Source organism: Periophthalmus magnuspinnatus, chromosome 5 (genome assembly GCF_009829125.3).
Source record: "Periophthalmus magnuspinnatus isolate fPerMag1 chromosome 5, fPerMag1.2.pri, whole genome shotgun sequence".
Taxonomy (NCBI): Eukaryota; Metazoa; Chordata; class Actinopteri; order Gobiiformes; family Gobiidae; genus Periophthalmus; species Periophthalmus magnuspinnatus.
Genome location: NC_047130.1, coordinates 32,944,496 through 32,967,447, shown reverse-complemented (window position 1 = coordinate 32,967,447; position 22,952 = coordinate 32,944,496). Strand labels below are relative to the sequence as shown.

The 22,952-nt window shown below is 36.3% G+C and overlaps 1 protein-coding gene across 1 annotated transcript in view; it reads right to left on the bottom strand.

Annotated features, from left to right (window-relative positions):
• The window catches only part of LOC117371643 (metabotropic glutamate receptor 4-like), a 171,160-nt gene that overhangs the window by 136,851 nt on the left and 11,357 nt on the right, over window positions 1-22,952 (bottom strand). The window lies entirely within an intron of this gene.

Sequence of the window (22,952 nt, the reverse complement as noted above, 5' to 3'; positions counted from 1 at the left end):
ACACTGCAGAAGCTGGACAAAAGAGCTGCTCATCCATGAAGAATAGAGGCCATGTGGCTCTGTCTGCATATCCTAAGATGTTAAGATGGTATGGCAAGGCATTCATTTATGTCTAAAATATACACTGAAATTATGACATTAACTAAATGCATGTTGCATGTAATTAATTCCTAAATAATGTGTTGATATATAATCAAATGCCTAAAATGACCATGCATGTTCTCTATGCTAAAACTGCATTTTAACCCAAACTTGAACCACTAAATAAATATAACCCTTGTCACCCAAAACATGTAATTTTGCATTAACATCTTGGATGCACATTTGAAATGCAAGCCACCACCATGCAATACATCTCATCCTGTTTAAACATATGGGACCACACTCATCATGCAGACCATAACAACCTCTGAAGGAGCAATCTCTGGCTCACAGCGGCGGAATAGAGCTGTAGACACTAGGTCCTCAGGGGAGTGGGCTGGAGGCTCGGGATTGGCACGGCCTGAGACTCATTGAGAGCATATTGCTTGTGACAAGGTCCTTTGAATACACCCGACCATCCTCTACTCAGGGAGAAGTCGTTTTTTCAGAACCCATTCACCGCAGGTTCACTTTAAGTGAACTGATGACAACTAAAAGTCAAACACTTCACCTATGGCCCTGTGAGCTCACAGAAAACCAGCTTACAGAGCAGCACAGGTAGACATTTCTTATTTCCGAAAAAAAAATAAATTGTAAAATTTTGCCTACACAGCTTTTTTTTCTAAAATATTTTCACAACATTTGAGTAGCCTTTTCTGGAATATGTTTAATTTGAGAATTACATTAACCCTTAACATTACATTTATTTTTAGTTATGTATTTTTAGCTAGTTAACTCAAATAAGTGTTGCCTCTCTACCAATCATGTTCACCTTTTCTATAGGTGCGATGCAAAAGGGTGCCATAGCGCACAGTTTCCACCTGTCTTTGGGTCTGTCTAGACTGACCACCACTGCCACTGTATAACAATGTAACAACTCAACAACTGGCGTTTTTTCCACCTTGGTGAGAGTAAAGGCATATCTTATCTTAAATTAGTTATAAGATGCAAATATGAAGACATGGCAAAGCCCTGCATTGTTACAAAGACCCAATAAAAAAATAAAAAGAACTATAGGCAATATAGACAGTGAGTGTCACTAAAGAAACACATCGTAGATCACATCAGCTATTATCATCAGTGCTTTTGTCTACAGACACATGCATCATACTATTGCCACATTTTTGTTTTCTACAAATCTGTGCTGTATCGGGGAGATCTGAGAGCAGTTCTATGTGGCCCGCCATATCTGATGAATAAATCACTGTCTAGCATTAATCTATTTAAGCATGCAGCATGATCCAGCTTTATCAAACAGACCTCCTCTCTGAAGGCCATGGGTTATAGTGTAAAAATGGCAAAAGTAGTAAAATGTGTTACAGTTTACATTATGTTCAAATGGAGATACTTGAAATTGCACAAAATCTGATGTTGCTATGGCTGTTATTCTGCATACATGATTGAATGTCAATGAATACACAAGTAGAAATTGGCCCAGATGAATTATCTATTTGTTGAATAACTTTCTGTTGGCAGTTGTACCTCTGTAAGTGGCAAATTCAACATTTAATAGCAAAATTATAGATGTATAGATAAAAATAACAATATCCACAAACCATCTAAAACACTTTATTCAAGATATTTGTGCTCTCAAAATTGGAGGATCCCTAACTGAGTCGGCTTTGTGTACTGAATAAGAAACATGTGTACATTTACAAATCAGGAGGTAACCTACCTCAACAAACAAGAGGAAAACTACACAAATGCTTACATGAGCTACTAAATGTCAAAGACAGCTGCAGGAATAACTGGAGATTCATATTGGAACAACAACCTTTCCTCAGGTGTAAAGACACATTTGAAAACACACTCCGTATTCATTTCAAAAGGCCATATAATAACCTTCAAGAATATGAGTGTATGTTCTTAATATGAGGCCGATGATATAATATAGAGAGGTATGTGAGTGTGAGTACTTTCATGGAGTACATTTTGTGGATACATTTCTGCAGTAGCAATTGACAATTGCACAAATTCTCAGAATTATTATAAAGTTACACATACATTATTGTATGTCTTACTGTTTACCAACATATCTGTTAGCATATCTAGATAAGTAATTCATTCAGTAATTGGAACATTAAAAAAAATAAATAAATCACCTGTATCATCACAAACAGGTAAAACAGAGACATATAACAGTCAAACAAATGGCATATTCTCTTGAGAGCTTAAAGAATCCTGTTGTGATTATGTTTAAGAATTATTTTGGTGAGTGTATAGTTATATTGTCTTCAGAAATGGCTTGTGTCATGTTGCTACTGGATATGATGTAACAAAAGCAATAAAAAAAAAAATGCAATTACTCCGTAGTACTTGCTTTCATTGGTCCTACAAATGTTATTTGTATTGAATGAACTTCAGATGTGGCTCCTTTAAAGCTTGGGAATGATTTAGAGGAAATCCACTCTGATTTTCTTTTTTGTTTTATTTTATAAAACACTGAGTACTCTGCAGGTGTCCACTGCATCTGTCAATAATACCATTTTTTTATGTTAAGCAATAAAATCCTTTATTGATAATTTGAATTCCCATGGCACATTCATGTGCAATTCTACTTTTACTTCCATACAGCACTAGTAAATATGATTAGAGATTAGCTGTGGTGACCCAGAAAGAGATAGATAGATAGATAGATAGATAGATAGATAGATAGATAGATAGATAGATAGATAGATAGATAGATAGATAGATAGATAGATAGATAGATAGATAGATAGATAGATAGATAGATAGATAGATAGATAGATAGATAGATAGATAGATAGATAGATAGATAGATAGATAGATAGATAGATAGATAGATAGATAGATAGATAGATAGATAGATAGATAGATAGATAGATAATACTTTATTGTCAGATCAGAGATCTGAAATTTGTCTTGCACATTCATTTATTTTTTAACATCACATAAAAACAGTGGCTCTGTTGCTACACATTAACATCACAACACATGCGACACAGACACATTACAAACATTAATTCAAAGGGTGAAGTTAATAAAACAAAAACGCCCCCTTCATTGACTGATCTGAAAGAGTGTTTCCCTATGACCTTTTGTGTGTGGTAGAATGTGAGCAGCTGCTAACTGCCTCAGTCATGAGGGAGGCTTTTGGAGAGAGTGCGGTGGCTCTTTCACAGATGGACAGGAGGGGCCGCGTAATTGACACTCCAGCATGTTGAGGCTCGTGTGTAGATCAATAGAGCAGGCAGAGGAAGCCGCCCCAACCAAACCTAGCACAGACCAGAGCATTGGAAGTGTTTCAAGAGTGCAAGACGAGGTTTGAAGAACAGAAAGAGACTAACTGCAAAATCATTTATCAAAGAAATGGCTCAGTTCATTGGATTCTCAAAACTAATTCAACTAATTAAAATATTTTAAACATAAAGTGGCAGGTACAAATTGTTAAATAAAAAAAGAAAGAAAAAATTAAAGAATGGGAGAAATATTGATAGACTTGTCACAAATGTTTATATTGTTGAACTAAATAGAGACGATAAATGATAATTTTGAAACCAAACCATGAAGCAGAATTATCCCACAAAAAGTTGTTAAAAAATAAGTAAATAACAGAATGCAATACTTAGGTAGTTAGTTTGTGTCTTGCAGTGCAAAGAAAAAGTACCCATGATAATATTGACCTTTCATCTAGCTAGCTATATATTGAATGATAAGTTGATATCATGACCGGGTAATTATATTCCTACTCCTACTAAAACTTTAAAATGCAACCCCCTACTTATAAAGACATAATAAATTATTATTACTTTAGTCACTCCAAATATGTGTTTTTAAGTGTTCTGAAAAAGACTGTGAATCTGTAAGACTTGTGCTATGGAGAACCTGTTCTCTCTGAAGGTAAAGGACTTACTCAGAGACTGCAAAACACTTCTTATTTTGGGTGATCATGCATTAATGTGGGCATAATTATGAGTAAGGGGCTTTTAAACACCTACCATTTCCTATCTTGTACTTGGGAAATTGTGCAGGAGAAGGAACATCTCCAGCATGGCACAATTGCTAATAAGAAAGCTAAATTGTGACAGAAGACATCTTTAGATTTTTGAAGGCGTCCACCCATTCAAAACGTGAACAATCCTGATGAGCCAAGCCATTATTGCCAGCTGTCAGCCACTACACAGGATACGAGGAGCAATCTACACACCAGTCCCACGTGACCATGTACAAGGCTTTTTACAACACAATCTGTGCTGCTTCAGTGGAGGGACTCAGTCCTAGACAAATCTAAGCAGACTCATTCATGAGTTATAAAACAGAGGTTCTTTTTGAGGAAAAAAAAAACAAAAAAAACATGTAGTTTATAATTAATATCACTAACACAGTTACAGCCACTGGAATACATAAATTTATAAACCTATGTTTATTAATTGTTTCTATTCTTTGCTGTTGAGCACATCTAATCTAAATAGTGATTGGTGACTGGTGAGAGCAGAATAATCTATGGACAGATGAACCAAACCGAATCACAAAGAAATCATTATTGGATTGCTCATATTATCTGTTCATATAAACCATCTTCCATTACTGTCTTGTTTATTCTCCACATTTGCTCAACAGGGCCAGGTGTAAATATTGTTTAAGAGTTGGAGAAGACAAATCAGAGACAATTCCACTGTAATCCCATATTCATTTCTTATTAGATACGATCCTAGCTCAATCTCAAGGGAAATTACCACAGTATAAGCCTTTGACTCTGCTATATTAGCTGGCATATGAGAAGAAATCACTGCAAACGTGGACATTATGTTTAGAAGATTCAAATAGACATTCACATATTCAATTGTCTTTAATTAATGTAAAATGAAATACGGAGCAACACAATTGCTATCTGATCTGGCATGTACGTGGCTAATTATTGCATTTCAGAGCACACTAGATTAGGAAATCATGTCTTTGGCCTACTGTCAAATAGTTGAATCTGACAATAGCTCACTTTGTCTTATAACCACAAAAGTGCCCTGTTGCCCCTGGGCAAGAACACTCACCTTGTGCTTTGCGAACAGTTTAGATGACCCCATTATCTTAATTTGCCTAATTCAGTAAAGTTAAAAACGGTGGAAAGCTGGCTACCAAAATTTGTAATGAGAAAATAAGAATTTGCATGACAACACAAAAATCTTCCCTGGGGAAGCATCCTTCTGTTTGAAGAACATAATTTTAATGGACAGTGGCAGTTGGTACAATACAACGTGGGATAGAAAGTCACTGCCAAGTGGCACCTGGCCCAAAAGCAGCTCTCACTAACTGAGCCAAAACTTGGTTAACGTTACGACTTCCTGGGCAGCCCAATTTACTGCATGGATTTAGCACAGCTAATTTGAGACCATTGTGTCATAAATAGAAGTTAAATTAAAGCTGCAATGTTAGAAAACTTGAAATTCCCCACAATTAATTGCATATTTTTGAATAACTAAAACACATTTTCAAATATGGTATACAGTGTTATTCTCTTGACATCTTGTGTTTTGTCACAATGGTGTAATAGGTAAATTAAGTCCTGGAAATTTAGACTGGTCCATATTAAGCACAGCAATGGCAAATTTGTGCTTGGCAGTTGTGTGTATTTACAGACTTGAGACATGTGCTACATTTTGCTAAGATGTGGAAATTATGCAACAATTGACGGTGCTCGTTTGAGTCATCTTCACAGAGAGCCCTGAGGAAAGGCTGATGCAGTTTATCTCAAGAAATATTTACTTTAACAACAACATTACTAAACTGCTGTATTTCCATACTGAACATTAACATTTTAAGAAAAAACATGAACACATACAGGGGAAAAATTGTTGTTTATATAACTATACTTTGTTTTCACTTTATCTTGTATTATACATAATTTTGTTACTGAGAATTGTATAAAAGAGAAAACAAACAAACTAAAATAAATACTTACTAAATCAGACAAGGTTATGAGTTTAAAGCTTGGGTACCTAATTTTCAAACTATGTAAGGAGGAAGTGGTATTTTAAATCCAAATCATTCCAAGTTCTCACAAACCTTTTGGAATATCATCAGTATTCACATGCATTTGTGCTTGTTTGTTTGTTTGTTTGTTTGTTTGTTTGTTTGTCTGTTTGTTTTTTTGGCCACTAGCATAGCTTTTAGACCTGCTTTTTCAGAGGAAAAAGTGAAGCACGGTAGACCATCTTTACAGATCCAATCAGTTCTCATTGTAAAGCACCATGACACACATGGCTCATTCTTAAATGTTAAACAGATAAAAGGTTTCCTAATTAAATGAAGTCTTTCTCACAAACACTTCTACATGCTGTGTTTGGTTAATTGATAATTGTTATTATTCAGGTCATAAAATAAACATATTAACTTCACTTTGTCATTCTGAAAGTTTGATTTCATACGCAAGAAATGGTAATTTATTGGACAGTGTGAATGAAAGTGAATTACAATCTTTGTGCATGACATCACTTATCATGTATAATCATAAAATCTTGTATGTTTCTTCTCACAATAATTGTAATTATTGTAAGTTTTATATTATGACAGTACATAGACTTTCTATTACTTATATATTGTGTTGCTGTAGTCTGCTGTACGTCAGTAGAAGTACAAGCCTGCAAACGGTGCGTAGGGAGAAATGGGCCGTTCTAATACATATATTTTATGTTTACTTGTGCTGGATGCTTGCCTGTGCTAATGGAGGCTAAGATCATTGAGCTGCATATATAGCAGGGAGACAAATGGACTGAAATGTGAGAACATGCCCTGATACTCCTCGCCCTAGAAACGCTGAGGGAGAAATTTCATGCTGCTTTAGGAAAAGATAAAGATGCTACAAGGCAAAAAACAAAAATGTCAATTCGCTGATGTTCACTATAGTGCCATTGTTACAAACCACCCACACGTCTCTTCTTCCTGTCATTTTCCCATCACTTGAATTTGGGTGCCTCTTTTGGGGATAAAACATCACTTGGTATTCATCTCCTCTTGCTGTTTCCCACTATATAATACTTTCATTTCATACCTGGCTCTCCATGCACACCTTGGGGTCCAAACTCAATATCATTCAGAGCTTCACTCTACAGGTTGAAATATATCTCAATGTCCCTGAGTCTCTTGCAGCTAGTCCAGGTCTCCTCTGTGCTTATGGGGTGTGCCTGGTTAATGGGGCGCAGAAAAGATGGCATGAGGTTGAACCATCTCCTGCCTCCTGTGGATTCAAAGTGCTGCTTTGGTAATGACGCCTGGTACACTTCATCATGGTGCAATACATAATCCGCTTTATAACCTTGTTGGGGAGAATAAACTATGAGGTTGGCGGCACAAAGACAAGATTTGACAAGACAGATTTGTTTTACACTTAAATGCCTAAATCAAATTATTTACAAGACAGAGATTATAAACTCTGCTGTTTTGTAGAGCTACATTTTTGTGACAACCAAGAATTATGAAATTTGAAACTGCTAAAAGTCCACTTTCAAATCTATCAGCATACCTAGGCTTGACACAAAGAAGAAAATATACACAATAAATGATAATACTGAAATAAATTTATGCCACTGATACAATAATATTAAAGTAGAATTATCCCAAAAAAAACCCCTATTCTTAATGTATAATATGGTTAAAAAACACAAACTGCAATAAATAAATAAATAGAAGAATGAAACACTTCAGTAGTTAGTTTGTATTAACTTTCTACAGCTCAAATCTAATCATAGAACTGAAAAAATATTCACACTAGTACAAAGAAAAAGTAGCCACGATAACATTGATCCTAAAACTTACCATTCAGTCTGTCATGTATCGAACAATAAATTGATATAGTAATTATCATGACAGGCCTAGGCATACCACACACACTTTTAACAAACTTTTATCATCCATCTTGAACATTTTAAGATTCAGTTTGAAGGCCTCAAAATTTCCTCTACCGCACTGCTATGGAGAACCAGGTGTTAGATTAGTTGGCCTAAAAAGTAATCTTATTGCCCCAAATCAAATATTCTACAAATTATGCACGTGAACTGAACATTTTGTTTCATACAGTCAGATTCAGATTTTTATTTTTAGTTTTTACAGTAATGCAGTCATATTTATTTCTATTTCATATTGGACAATGCACATTAATTACCATGTGCCAGTTCAGAATGTGAATAGAGGCTGTTCATGCATGGTCACCTTCACATGTAGCCTGATAGTTTTTTCTTTCATTTTCTGAGCTTGTTGTACTCTATTTGTTACATGCACTAATGGGTTTTCCATTGTTTCTTTTTGAGGCTTTTATATTTTGGCAGAGCTTGTATGAGAGACCAAACTTTCAGGTTGTCACCCAAATTCAAAAACAGATGCAGAGGACTATGAGGAAGAGGAGAGGGGGAAAGGGAGTCAATACTGCCGCCTGTTACTTCTCCAACACATTGATTGATTTACTGTATCTGTCGACTGGCTGTATCTTGTCCTGGCTGTCTGTCAGGATTAAGGAATTTATGTCTTATCAAGCCACACACCTGAGAGAGCCAGGCCTGACCAGATCACTTTAAGATCAGCTACATACAGAGGGAGAAAATGTACCATATCTTTAAGAAAACGTTGGCTCAGAGTGCTGTACTGTGGATTGAAGACTTATCTGGATCATTGGAAAAGGCTTTGTACTGTCAAAAATGTGTTAAGAGTCAAGGTGTCTGTCCAAAAGTGTTTGATGGTCAATACATGTGTATTAAGTATACATTGTGCATGCAGTGCAAAAGTGGGTTGTTATAATAATAGCAAAAAAAGAGGTCAGGGCTCCAATTGCAAGTCAAAGTTGGACATGTTGAACCTCAATGAGTATGTTCATCACAAAAGTCATATTGAAATGTAAGTGTTATATGTTATATGTAGCTCCAGTATGCGTCCAGCCTGGTGGTCCACTCCTCGTGCAACGGTGCAGGTGGTACTTCTATAAAGAGCCTTCATAGACACAGTTTATCATGCATGCAGGGAATCTTATTTATGCATAATTGATTAAATTACAGCCTTGCCAGCTCATGAGGATGAACACCTGTTCCTTAACCTAGAAATGCACTCTTAAACTACCTCCAGGATAAACTTCTGCTATAGGAAATATGTACATATATTTAAAAAAAAAAAAAAAAAAAAAGATTGTAATCACTTTGTCTGCTAGGATTTATAGCACATTTTTGGCAATGAAGAGCTCATTTCCAGAATAGCCTGGGGCCTATACTTTTTTATAGTTACAGCTGTTTCAGAGCCTGCTTACCATATGTTTTATCTGTAATATATACCTCACAATCCACAAATATGGGAGCAGTCAATCACAACAAGTACTATTCAAAATATTATTGTTGAAAGGTAAATGTGTATTATTATCCACCTACAGTTGAAACCAGAAGCTTACATACACTATATAAAATGACACATACGTTTTGTTGTTTAGTTTGTTTTCTCACTGTCTGACATGAAATCAGACTAAACTTTTTCTATTTTATGTCTATTATTTCTATTATTATTATTGTATTATGTCTATCATTTCTATTTTCTAAATGCCAGAATAATGAGAGAGGGATTTTTTTTAGACAATTTTTCATTGCTTTGAAAAGTTGACTTTTTTTTTTCAGCATCAGATTTTGTTTAGTTTACAGACATTTCATTAGTATTTGGTACCACTGCCTTTGAACTGTATGACTTAGGTCAAATGTTTGGATTTCCTTCTACAAGTTTCTCACAATAGTTGTCAGGAAATTTTGCTCATTCTTCCTGACAGAACTGGTATAACTGAGCCAAGTTTGTAGGCCGCCTTGCTCGCACATGCCTTTTCAGGACTCCCTATTCATTTTCAATAGGATTGAGATCAGGGCTTTGCGATTGTCATGCCAAAAAATTGATTTTGTCATCCTTAAGCCACTTTGTAACCACTTTGGCAGTATGCTTTGGGTCATTATCCATTTGGAAGAGCCATTTGCACCCAAGCTTTTACTTCTTGGCGATACCTTGTGATGTTACTGCAGTATTTCCACATAATGTTCTTCCCTTATGATGCCATCTATTTTGTGACATGCAGCAGTCTCTACTGCAGCGAAACAACCTCACAACATGATGCTACCATCCCTGTATTTCACAGTTGGGATGGTGTCCTCAGGCTCACAAGCTTCCCCCTTTTTACTCTATTGCCAGCTTCAGCGAGCATCTTCACAAGGTGTCACGATCCCTGTCTGTCCTGCCTTTTTTGGTCTTTTTCCCCTCCCTTCTGTGTCTGAGCCTGGAGCTGGATCTGGGCTCCTCCCGTGCACTCCTCACCAGATCCCACTCGCTGGACTCACTCAGCTCTCCCACCTCTGACCCTGCTCTTCCCTACTGGTGCTGTTTGTCCCGTCTCCATCTCTGCTACTCACACTCTGTCCCTGGACCACGGCAAACATCCTGCTCCTGACTCACCGTTTGATCCACCGTCATTTTTGCACTTGCACTCTTGTAAATAAACACTGTTAAGCCTTCCCTGAGTTCTGTCTTTTTGGTGTGGCGTGTCATCATCAGGCACCTGAAAATTGCACTAAAGGATGAACCAGACTTGTGCAAGTCGAGAATTTTCTTCCTGATATCTTGGCTGATTTCTTTTGACTTTCCCATGATGTTACACAAAGACGCAGTGTGTTTCAGGTGCACCTTCAAATACATCCATGTCTCCAAGTGTCTTTAATTAACTCAAATGTTGTCAAGAATTAGAAGCTTCCAAAGACATTACAGCATTATTTGTGTTTTCCTAAATTGTTTAAATGCATAATAATGTTACTGTATGTAAACTTCTGACTTTGGTGAAAGTCATGAAAAATTATATTAAAAATCCATCTCTCATTATTCTGGCATATAGCAAATATAAATGTTGGTAATGCTAAATGACCTAAACATGAAAGGTTTAGTCTGATTTCATGTCAGAGAGTAAGAAAGAAAAAAAAAAAAAACAGCAACATATGTAAACTGGTTTCAACTGTATCTATCCCTCATATGCTGAAAATATGAAAACATGAAAAGCATTCTATAATGAGAAGTCCAAAACAAATGTGTAACTAAACATCCAAATGTAGCCTCATTTACTGATTCTAGTGCTGTATTTCTGCTATAGCACTGCTACACTCTGAAAATGCCATGTATTGCTTGTCTCCATGGAATATTGCTTTGCTTAGAATTTTCAATATGTCATTTCTAAATTGATCTATTCTACAGAGACAAGGAGCTTATGACACCAGACCAAGTTACAAATCAGATCTGTGACGAGGTGAGCCGAGTCACAGTGAGATTGCATGTTTTCCAAGGTTTTATTTTCTCTTTTTGAGAAATAGAAACACCTAGAATTGAATTAAGGTGGAAGATTCCAGGCAAAGCATTTACATTTTCACGGAGACAAGCAGGTAACGGACCCCTCACATAGTGCATCTTTAAATATAGTATTAGACAAGTTTGGACAAGGTTTAAACTTGTCCAAACTATTATTTTCACTTCTGTACTAGGCTCTACAGAAGTGAAAATAATATATTGATGTAAACAGATATACAAATAAGGAGATGACTTTATATCCCCCTACACACTCACTACAACTTCAGTCATTACTGGAGAACTCATGAGTGTGATTTGTTCTGTGCAGAGAGGCTTTACAAGGTTTATATTCAAAAGGTGAAAACCTGTGTTCAATCAATAATCTTTTCCTTTAGTAGAACAACTGTAGCTGAAGTCTTTATTCTGCTACAAAATGACATATTACTATGAAATGTCCCAGATTTCACTTGAAGTTGCCATTGAATTAATGCACTGGACTGGAAATATATTGTCTAAACAATAGATCATTTATAACTGCAGAGATGACACGGTCTCACCCAAACCTGTCTTTATATTGTTAACATGATTGTGGGACCTAAACTGACACAATCTGTTTTTACCACTATTAGGTAATAGCTCTGTCAGTGTCCCTGGAGGATATAGGGGCTTTCGGGCCACTGTACAAGTGACACCTTTTAGGGACTGTGGTTAAAATATAAAAACTGAGACTTAACTTATAGAGTAAACCTAACATATGCTGTTCGTGGGTGGGCTGTATATTACTATAAGAAACTTATTTCTGCCCCAAATCTAATATGTAATTAGAGTTTAGCATCAGAGCAAAAGAACGGTAGGTTGCTGACTGCTCCTAATACCCGTATAGGCTTGATGCTATGACTAAAGATGCTTGCTATCACAAAAATTCTCCAAATATTTAAAACCATTACATCCCGCTGTCTAATTTCCTCTTATTAATGAACAAATAAAATGTGCTGTACTATATTTTTAATTTCAGTTATTAGCTTTACTTATTGTGGGCATATAGGCATAGATGCAACATAACAATACCCCATGCGTGAAAATATACATCAGCAATCCAAAATGAAATATTACCTTTGAAATCACTTATTCAGAGCCAATTCCACAGATTACGAATGGGTAAAGGAGGATCAGTGTGGGACAGATATATGAACAGATGTATGAAACCCCAGTTTGATGGACAGCAGAATACGAGTGAAAGTCAAAGCAAAAATCAAAGGTAAAGTGTATGTTTTTATTACTCCTGTAGCTCTCCGCTGACACAGCAGTGTATCCTCTGTCTCTCTAATGTACAAAGTATTTGATCTTGTAGTTGTAATAAATCAGATAGTGCCTGCTAAACATTTTATCTACCTTCTATTAGTACATTTTGGCGAATACATCCCATTTTGCTTATCCCGTGCAAAAACTGTTTACTTATTTAACCTGTATTTTACCAGGAAGTCCCTTGAGAAAGTAAAAAATAAAAAATTCAAGGACACCTGGCCAAGAGGCACCTCGGCAGACAACTGTGCTGCTTTCTTTCAGTGTGTGTCAGAAATACAAAGCTCAAATGCAATGGTTCAAATGTATGATACATGCGCATACAAGCCTCCATAAGCAATGAATAAACGTTTTCCCTGCCACTGAATCAACAGTCAAAAGCATTGTGGCCTAGCCAGATGCCGCAAAGTAAATGCTCACATTTCACACAGTTAAAAATCTTGAAGTTTCAGCCCAAACTATTATACCTAAGTTATTTTTTTTCTCTCACATGTGTGGTCATTACATATCGATCAAAAATGGCCTTAATGCCAATTCCACTGAGGAGAGCATCCATCAGCGGGGAAAAAGCAGGGGAACAAAGAAATTGTGTTTCTGAGAAGACCTATGGAAAGACACTTAAGTATGACAACAATTAAGCAAACTGGCATATAAGATTTGGAATTGAGCAACCTCCTATGAACTGCTCTATCTCCTGGACTACTGTCACAGATAATTACCTATGTCACTATTCACATAGCAAATGCTTTTGGTCAACTTTAATTAATGGACATGGAGTACTGAACAATACAAATATAAACATCTGCTAACAAGAACAAAGACTTTCACTACATTTCAAGTTAGAAGTGCAGAGAAAGCCCACTTGTCAGAGGCACAGCCAAACACAGCTCTTTACAACACTGTAATTGCTATGTGTCACACTGAAGGACAGGACAACAATGTGATCCCAAATGAGATTATCTGAATAAGAAAGAGGAGGAAGAAAAGGATGAGTCTTCAACAAAATGATGCTCTTTCTATCTTTCTGCCTGCATCCATGTCACTTTTCAAACATCAGTTTACCGCAGCACTCTCCTATCAGCCGCCCTGAACACTGTAACAAGCCGTTAGGGGAAAGATGCCACAGATTGTTTTATGAGTGCAGCGCTTGACTGCTAATAATGCTAATATTTTTCATAAGCAGTGATATCACAACTGACTTTATCCCCATCACAGCATCAATAGCATGTAGGTATGTGACTTTTTTGGAGGAGGGTTCGCCAGATGCTTGTCTCTATGAAGTTGTGATTGTTAGTCCTGGAATGTTCCATAGTATAGCATTAAAAAAAATATTTTGCATTTATCCAATTGCAGATGTTTTTATTGCTTGAAAATACAGTGAAAAACACATACATATAAAGTGTTTCCACATAAGTTCGTGATCAACTTAACATGGAAATTTGCCATTCAGTCCAAAAATTCTGTAACTTGACTTCTGTAACTTGACTTGATGGTATCATCTGCTTGTCTCCATGAATAACGGTGTGCTTAATGCAGTGGTTCTTAACCTTGTTGGAGGTACTGAACCCCACCAGTTTCATATGCACATTCACCGAACTCTTGTTTATTGAAAAATATATTTTTATATATATATATATATATATATATATATATATATATATATATATATATATATATATATATATATATATATATATATATATATATATATATATATAATTTTTTTTTTTTTTTTTTTTGCATTAACATCACTGTGTTCAAAGAATAAAACCAATACAATGTGTGAACTCACAACAAATTACATACATACCTTTTTACAAAGACATGACCTTTTTTAATACTACCACACTGAAATTATTAAAATTTTTAACCTTTGTATTTCAATAATGAACTTATTGTATTTATGCTATTTATTATTTTTAACATTTTAACACACACCTATCACCTAATTTCCATCAGGCTAGAATAATAATGAATATTTACTGCAAATCAGTGTGACTTCTGCTGTTGCCTTTGAGAGACCAGTTCAGAAACACATGGCTTCACCTTGGCAAGTGCCACTCTCATGTCATTTTCATAGCAAAGTCTGTTTCTTTTCTTCATTTTTATGTTGTTTTATGTTTTTATGCCGTTCAAACGGCTCATTTAAGTGGGCAGGTACTTCGATAGACACATCAAAGGGTGCATTTGTTGAATTGGGCCAACGTCTGAAGACACTCGCAGTCCGCTGAGTATGAGTTGGGTGCGTGTCTTGACCTCCGCCGAATCCCTGAGACTGACTCACCGAACCCCTAGGGTTCGATTGAACCTAGGTTAAGAACCACTGGCTTAATGCCATGTTGTGGAACATATCAGGCTATGTAACAACTCCATGGAAAAAACATATGGAGGACATAGAAAAGTTACATGGCACATCTTTAATGAAATGAACTGCTGTGGGCATTACTGCATTACATTGCTATGAGACAGTGAACTGCCCATGTTCTCTGATCATTTAATCATAGGCATTTAATCATTCATTAGCTGGAACAATTATTTCCACATCTAACTTATCATGTCAAAAACAGATGTATTTGAGAGTCTATTTAGAAGATGACACTGCTGTATCAGACGTACTTACTAAACAAGAAAATGGCCGCCCAGAAATCAATTGTTATTTGAGAAAGTTAGGGACAACTTTTGTTTTGTTTTTTTAGAAGTGGATCAACTGCGTAACAAAAATGTAGTTCCTAGTTTACATTGTTTTAATCTAATCTTGTTCAGCACCTATACAGCACCTATGCTGTACCAATGAGTAGTGAATAACCTTCTCTGCCCCTGTAACCCTCATGAAAATCCATTTCACCTCTGACCTCAAACAAGCTCTCACCATGGAAACAATGACAGTAACCAGTGGCTTTTATAAAGCAGGGCCTGCTGGTGATAAGATAATAAGGCTTCTGAAACAAGCTGTCACAGAAAACTACTGGGATTGTTTGAGATTTCCTTTGCATGATCTCAAAGTAAAATCATTCTAATATTTGTCCTGGTTTCTACCAAATTTAGTCAGTTTCAATGAAATGCTAGTTTTATTTTGCCAAGTTCAGAATATGCTACAATCTTCATGATAATAACAGTAAACCCAAGAGGCTGAATCCTAACTGTAACTGTAAATAATAGAATGGTCCAGAGAAGGACTGCGGCACAGTTTTTATTCAGACAATAACATGAGGAGAGGAAAGTTGATCAGTATTGTGGCTTATATGTTTCTAGTATCATATATCATTAGAGTATTCATATAATGTTGACCAGTCTATCCAGTGTTACTGTCAAATCTGAAACTCAAAATACAAAGTGTATTAGTATAATATTTTTGTTTTGTATGTCTTAACGACAACAGCCGAGGATTATCACTGCTACGATGTTGGCCATCACTCTTACCTGCTGGTCAGCAAAGGACAAAAAATATATAATGTATGCAAATGTTTCCCTCAAACAAGCGTCCAGTACCTGAATATTTCCATGTAGTGGAGTCAAATCTGCTGTGCCCTATGTGCTGCTGTTTGTCTAATTAAAATGTGTTTTTATCAAATGGGAAAGGGAGGCATGAGTTTGAATCACAGCTAGCAGTATAAAAATAATTGTTTGAAAAGATAAAAAAAAAAAAAAAAGTAGCATGGAGGTTGTTTTCTAGAAAATACTAAATTCTAAGGGTCCAACCCATTACAACCATCAAACACTCCAATTACACTTAAGTGAATGTATTACCAGTATGAATGCTTTTAAACCGGTCTAATCGCACCTTCACAGTTGTGGGACTAATCATGGTCACTTTCTGTGGAGGATTAGACGAACAGCAGCACATGACATAATGAAACTGCAAAAACACAGAGGCAGAACATACTGCTACAGACACACATGAAAGAGCTCATCAGGCACCTCAACACTCCAGACAATGGAAATCAGCACAAAGTAATGCACTCCTTGCCTTCCTGTATATAGCCTAGTATTGTACCGTACATCAAATTTAGAAAATACAAAAGTCATAACTATATGTGTGCAAAAATGTTTGAGAAATAAACATTTTTGTGCACTTGCAACATAATGAGCAATAAGACAAGATTTGTAAGAACAGAAACTTATCAAAATAAGTATATCAATCAGAGAAGCACAAGTACTCTTTAATTGTCCTATTCCCGTGTAGAGATTATAATGGGTTCCATCAGGAAAGATTTTCTATTTTTACTATCTTTTTACTATTTTACATCTTTTTAAGCGGTCTGAAGGCACACATGTGGCCAGAATACAGCCTACAAAATTTATGGGCATACACAGACAATCGCAACTGAAGAAACATTTTGTTTAGTTTATATGTAGCCTATCTAATCTCGTTTTGTACCTGTGTTGTTGCCCATGCTCTGGGATTTTCAAATAATTGCATATTGACAGAATCAATAACACTGACTAGTGTACATGTGTCTGTGAACCGGGAGCTCAGGGCTGTCTCTGCTGGAGTTTTATAAAGGAATCCTTTAGGAAAGAAATAACAAAGAGAGATGACACCTGACTGCTTCTCTGAGGTCGCAGTTGTCATGGAGATGTTAAATTTGCCAAGATGGCTGTTGCTCATTAGATCCGTGATAATTGAGAGATTGTCAGTCTGGGAGCCTTTGAACCATGCCAGGGTACTCCAAATCAGAGACATGCCAAAGTCTGCACTCAAATATCAGTATTATCCAATCATGGGGAAGTACAACAGCCTCAGCTTGTTTTTTGTCTGACCCATGCTGCTTCCATAAATAAATGGAAGCAGTGAGAGAAGGGAAATCCACCTCCTATTTCCTGCCTCTAAAAACTAAAATCATGTGGCCACAACTGCAGCAATAAAAGAAAAGATTGTAAGCAAACACTATGTACTGAAATGCAAAATCACACAAATTTAATAATAGTAATAATAATAATAATAATAATAATTATTATTATTATTATTATTATTATTATTATTATTATTATTATTATTATTATTATTATTATTATTATTATTATTATTATTATTATTATTATTATTATTATTATTATTATTACTAGTATTATTATTATTATTAATTTGCTGCTTTAATTAAGACATATGTATGGATAACTCAGACACAGACTAAAAGGTTTCAACATTTTACATAAATAAAAGTAATTTCAAATCAAATAACTTAGGCTTTATGCATTGTAAATTACTTTGGTAAAGATACTTTGGTGAAGGTAGATCATAGCATCAGACCATTATGTTAATATGCAGGCTGCTTTATGCCCTCCTAATGTCGTCATTTACATTCTACAATTGGACACTAATGGACATGCGCTGCATATTTTCCGTTTTGTTTGGCTGCTTACTCAATGGAAGCCAGACTTTGATCATATAGCCCTTTGATACTATGTTTATGGTTATGTTTGCAGTGATTAATCTTCATAATATCCATTTACTGTTATCATAATTCATATCAATTTCCAGCAGGTGGTTGATAATTTTTCTGACCCTGAGTCAAATTGGGAGCTGTGTTTTTATATCAGCAGAAATGAACATCTGTTACATTTTCATCCATATAAAAGTGTGAGGGAGAGAATGAGAGAATCTGTCAATATTTCATTAGCAGCATGCAGTATTTATGGAAACATCACATTCTACAGTACAAGGTAGGATTACAAAACAAAATGGTCTTGAACGTAGTCTTGGCTAGCTACAATATCTGGACCAACGTTGTACAGACATAGATCATGAGTCTTTTCTTGAGTTGTTCATTCATCAACAATCACCCTCTTATTGCTGCAAATCTTTTTCGACCTATATTGAACTGAATACACTACAAAGACATGATATTTAATGTTCAAGCTGATAAACTTTTTTGTTTTTATACAAATATTCACTCATTTAATTTGATGCCTGCAACACGTTCCAATAAAGCTGGGACAGGGGCAACAAAAGAATGGGGAAGTTGAGGAATGGTTAAAATACACCTGTTTGGAACATTCTACAGGTGAACAGGTTCATTGGAAACAGGTGATTGTCATGATTGGATATAAAAGGAGGATCCCCGAAGGGCTCAGTCATTCACAAACAAGGATGGGGCGAGGTTCACAACTTTGTGAACTGTGTGAGCAAATAGTCCAACAGTCTAAGAACAATGTTTGTCAACATACAATTGCAAGGAATTTAGCCATTCCATCATCTACAGTCCATAATATAATCAAAAGATTCAGAGAATCTAGAGAAATCTCTGTACATAAGCGGCAAGGCCGAAAACCAACATTGAATGCCCTTGACCTTCGATTTCTCAGGCATTACTGTATTAAAAACAGACATGAATGTATAAAGGATATTACCACATGGGCTCAGGAACACTTCAGGAAACCATTGTCAGTTAACACAGTGCATCATTACATCTCCAAGTGCACGTTAAAACTGTACCATGCAACGCGAAAGCCATATATCAACAACACCCAGAAATGCCGTTGGTTTTTCTGGGCCCGAGCTCACCTGAGATGGACTAACGCGCTGTGGTCTGACAAGTCCACATTTCAAGTTGTGTTTGGAAATTATGGATGTCATGTCCTGCAGGCCAAAGAGGAAAAGGACCATTTGGATTGTTATCAGCGCAAAGTTCAAAAGCTGAAAAAGTACATACAGGTTTTGGAGCAACATATGCTGCCATTTAAGCAACGTCTTTTTCAGGGGCGCCCCTGCCTCTTTCAGGAAGACAATGCCAAGCCACATTATGCACGTGTTACAACATCGTGGCTTCTTAGTAAGAGAGTGCAGGTACTAGACTGATCTGCCTGCCTGCAGTCCAGTCACACACACATATATATGTATGTATGTATATATATATATATATATATATATATATATATATATATATATATATATATATATATATATATATATATATATATATATATATATATATATATATATATATATATATATATATATATATATATATATATGTGTGTGTGTGGGGGGGGGGGGGGGGGGGGGGACTCACAAGTCTATTTCTATTTTTCTGCAAATCACCATCACAATCTGTTACATAAGTTATTAAGTAAGTTATGATTTCTAGTTGTCTACACAATTTGAAATTACTATTGCTGTCAGAATTTAAAATATATGAATCTACACATTTACTGCTGTGTCTGCAAACCTGACAGCTAGTGGGAAAACTGAGACACTTTTTAGGAGAACACCAACCTAGGCCACTCCAGTATCTCTTTTCTGCATTTCTGAGTTTGCATTTTCATAGCATAGACTTCTTGGCACATAAAATGGTATAGAGTTCAGGCCCCAGGGCAGTAGCTCTAGTCCTATGCTTTCCCATAATATTCAAAAGGGTGTGCTGTAGAAATCCCCAGCTCTTACCTTCTTAATGAAACCTGTTCATCATCACCTTGTCAGCAACACTGTGTGACTACGGCCGGTTGATGCCACTTACTGTCCCTGAGGGGAGAACAGGCTGTCAGCCGGAATTTGCACTCATGTTATTTTACAGTGACAGATGAATTGACCTGGAGGGGACTAGAGTATAGGGCAACATAAAAATAAGCCAGCCACTAATTAGCTAAAAAGAGATTTGGAAAATATTTGTGCACTCCTTAATTGCTTCCTCGGATCACCTTGAGTTCAATAACTCTAGTGAGTCATCGATTCTTTTTGGCTCTAGTTTTAATTATTGTCACCTATAAGCCTGTGCAATTAATCACCAGTTCATTACTTTACTTCGCACCATGTCTGTAAAATGTATATCTTTTACCTACTCCATAATGATTTAAGTGTGTTTACAAAATTTAGTGTTTTTACCAAGAACAACAGAGCACTGGAAATACATTACAACCCTTCAGTTGCTTTTATGGAACCTGGGGAAATAAATGTAGCATTGTTAAAATGTACTCAGTATTTTTTAGTTTACATTTTATTTATTTTTTATTTTTTCCTCCAGTTCAAAGTCTTGTTAAAGGTGCACTATAACTTAGTGGAGGGTTTGTCACTTTCTTCATGGAGTTGTTATTGCTTGGACACTGACTTTGCATGTAATTACAGTTTTGTTTTTTTTTTTTGTTTGTTTGTTTGTTTTTAAGTTATGTATTCTTACTATGAGCAGGGTCACCTCTCCACAAATCTGAGTATTGCCACCTACATGTCCCATTGTGGTATTGCCACCTACATGTCCCATTGTGATAAATAAGTTTAATGCCATACTGTGAAACATTACAGGCAAAGCAATCACATAACACAAACAGGCGGAGGACCCCTCACCAGAAAAGTTACAAGGTGCACTTTTAAAAGTTGCCTAGAGTAGATAGAGTTAGCTAACAATAAGAAAGTTTCATTATTTACTGAGTTTCGTAACCGGGAAGGAAAAACACAAAAGGGGAAAATGCATAAACATAATGTGTGTAATAATTTAATACAATGAAAAAAAGCTCCATGTTGCTTTTCAGATCTTATAACTACATTATTCATGTCAAAATCCTTTACATTTAAGTTGATTCCAAACACCAGCAGTGTCTTCCTGCTCTCTTTTTCATCCCAGCAGCTGAATCAGAGAATCACACACAAGCCTCAAAAGGCCCTCAAAGGTCAGTTTAGCCCTTTTGACTGGTGTGTGAGCTGCTCTGAGGGACTGCCCATGCTCTGCTCCACTTCTGGGGGAGGAGTTAGGGAGGGGGGGTATGATAATGCTGGATGACAACGCGGGAAGCCATGATTGCTCCGAGCTTCGTTGTGGGTGAGTTTAGAATCAAGACTGGGGGTATAACACGAGGGTAGGGGCTATGACTGGAAAGGACCTCTAACAGCCTTTTAAAAGCTCGCCTTGACGCGAAGTGCTGAGTGAGCACAGGGACAAGAAAGAGAGAGAGCAGAGAGAGAAAGAAAGAGCAAGAAAGAAACTGAGAGAGACAGAAGAGACAGAGATGGAGGGAGGGAAATAGGGAGAAGAGAGAGAAAAAAAGAGCAAGGAAGCAAAGAGAGAGAAAGAGAGAGAGAGAGAAAGAGCAGATAGGGCCACACTTCACACACAGTTCCGGGAAGGTTCTGAACTCCACTCAGTGTAGTCCCAAGGATGATGCCCCTGGAGCTGTAGTCTCACTGTAGTAATCACAACACTGAATTATTCACAGCAACCAAAGAACATCCACAAATGTACTGATGTGAAACCACCACAGCGGACTGAGCAAGTTGGCTGTCACAATAAAAGACTGTGGGAAAGAAGGTGCTATTGAAAACATTGTGATAAATGATAACAAAGCAGGAAAGTCTCAGTGAACTTTTTTTTCAATTATTCATATAGTATATAAAAAATAGCTGATTTAGACAATAGGCCTTTGTTGTAAGTTAGTATATAATGAGTCACGGATATATTAAGTAATATTAGATTATTATTATTTCATATTTATAGACAATGTTGCCACCTGCGATGGATACCCCTTGCACTTTAAATGAAGGAACCATTCAGCTACCCATTTATACACTATAATATGCCTAACCTGGAGGCAAGACATGTATACTACCTTATATTCAGAATGGGCCATAGATTTTTGTTTGGAGAATTTATTGAATTTGATTTAATTATAATGCTTCTACTTAATTGTCCAAGTAATTTGCAAAGTGCTATTGAAACGTACGCTGCTATGTGCAATCTCTTCTATGTTTTTTGGGAAATGTGAAACAGTTGCTGTGATGACCTAAGTGAACTAAATACAATGTCAGTGGTTTGCATTTTTCATAATACCATATGTGTAATTTGACTACTGTCCACTGAGTCCACTGAAATACATTGTACTCGGGCATGTGTCAAAGGGGTGGCTAAGGGAGCTCAAGCCCCTGCCCATTTTGCTTCTTACCTCTGAAGTGTCCTTTTCTATATTGTCTTTTTTACAAATAGGTAACAAAAACAGTAACTGTCATATCTGTTCTATTTGTTGAGTATTATACATTTCTATACTACCAACAAACGGATACCTCTATTCATTCAAACATTTTTGTCTCCTTGGTAAAATGTCGTATTTCTATACATATTTTATGTATGTGCCTTTTTTAAATTTTGAACCCCTGACCCATCGATGCTCTCTGCACAGCTCTGATTGTACTGTTTCTAAAATGTGCTACAGCATTATAATCAGTGTCAGGCCAGCTTGGCCACTGAAACAGAAGAAACACCACTGTGACCTGCTGCAAGTGAGTGACTGTT